Consider the following 1,489-nt stretch of genomic DNA (forward strand, 5'->3'; position numbering starts at 1 on the left):
GAGAGAGAGAGAAGACAGAAAGGGGGGTCGACATGGAGAGGATAGAGAAAATGGACGAAGGTGGTAGAGAGAAAAAGTGGGGGAGGGGGCGGAGTGGACATAAAGACTAATTTATTCATTAAAAGGGAGAAAAGAAAATCTGTAGATCTAATAGAATAAAGCAAGGGACAAAAAAGAAACAATTATCTATAGAACCACCAAAAACAATGCAAGTCGTTTTGAGACAACAAAAATCTCAGTTTGAAATTCACACAAGATTCTCAAAGCAAAGATAACGAATAATGACATAATTTGCATAGAGCTTTCTGGTTCAATGATAGTATAGGCCAAGGACGATAGATCGATAGCTTTGATATTATGTGACGGTGTATCGATAATGATAGGTTATTGATCTGTTTGATCAAAAATGATACGTGGCTCGAGAGTGTAGGGGGGTGGCGTTAGTCGTTGAAGCAGATGACACATTGTGTTAAAAACGACGTGGTTAAATGGCTAAATGAGACGAACTGAAACATGGCGACAGACAGATACGCGCTTATTGCACGAACAGCTGTTACAAAAATTTTAAAAATAAAACATACATTGTGGGTCCGCATAAATCAAAATTTGTGTGTTCTGGAATTTTAAATAAAATATTGCACGATCCGGAATATAAATTAGTTTGTCATTGTGAGCAAAAGTGTTTTGAAAAGACTCGAGAAAAATCGAAAGTAGACATCTGACAGCGGTTTCTTGTGTATATATATACATATCCCCTAATTGTCGTCCACGAAACTGTGGTCACGACTTTAGCCATAGAGAACGTTGTCTAGTGAATACGCGGTATCATCTAGCAAGCAGCACGTCGGATCTCTTTTATCAATGTAGGATTTGACCATTTTTTTTACACCCTCATCGACAGAATAAGTCAGATCATCTAGGACGCGGGCTGTTTTGGCCCCTTCCTGCCAGGGCCAATCCAGGCTGAGAGGGATACAACATCCTAGTAACACAGACAGATCATAATGATTTGAAAGCCAAAGATTAGAGGTGGTACTAGAATGTAATATTATAACTAGATCTGGAATTAATTACGTCATTTTCACAGCTAATATGGTACTGGCATTAATTACTTTGCTAGTAAGTCAATTTCAAAGCTGATAATTAAAAATGTTCATTACAGTTTGATCAACTCAGACGTAATACAAAAAGGATCGTTGTACAAGTTGTACAAGTTCACAAATACAAAACAAGCAAACGGCTACAACATACGACCATAAGAAACAACCAAAACAAAAGTACGAATAGCGTCATTGAAGCAGGACGGTGCCTCCAAACAAACAAACGACCACAACGTATGACCACAGCGTACGACCACAACATACGACCACAACAAACGACCACAACAAAAATACGAATGACGTCAGTGAAGCAGGACGGTGCCTCAGCATGGCCGTTGACCGGCGAGGTGATGACCAGGCCATCAAGAGGTCTCGTCTGCTGGTGGGGG

Source organism: Aplysia californica, unplaced genomic scaffold, assembly GCF_000002075.1.
Source record: "Aplysia californica isolate F4 #8 unplaced genomic scaffold, AplCal3.0 scaffold00070, whole genome shotgun sequence".
Classification (NCBI taxonomy): Eukaryota; Metazoa; Mollusca; class Gastropoda; order Aplysiida; family Aplysiidae; genus Aplysia; species Aplysia californica.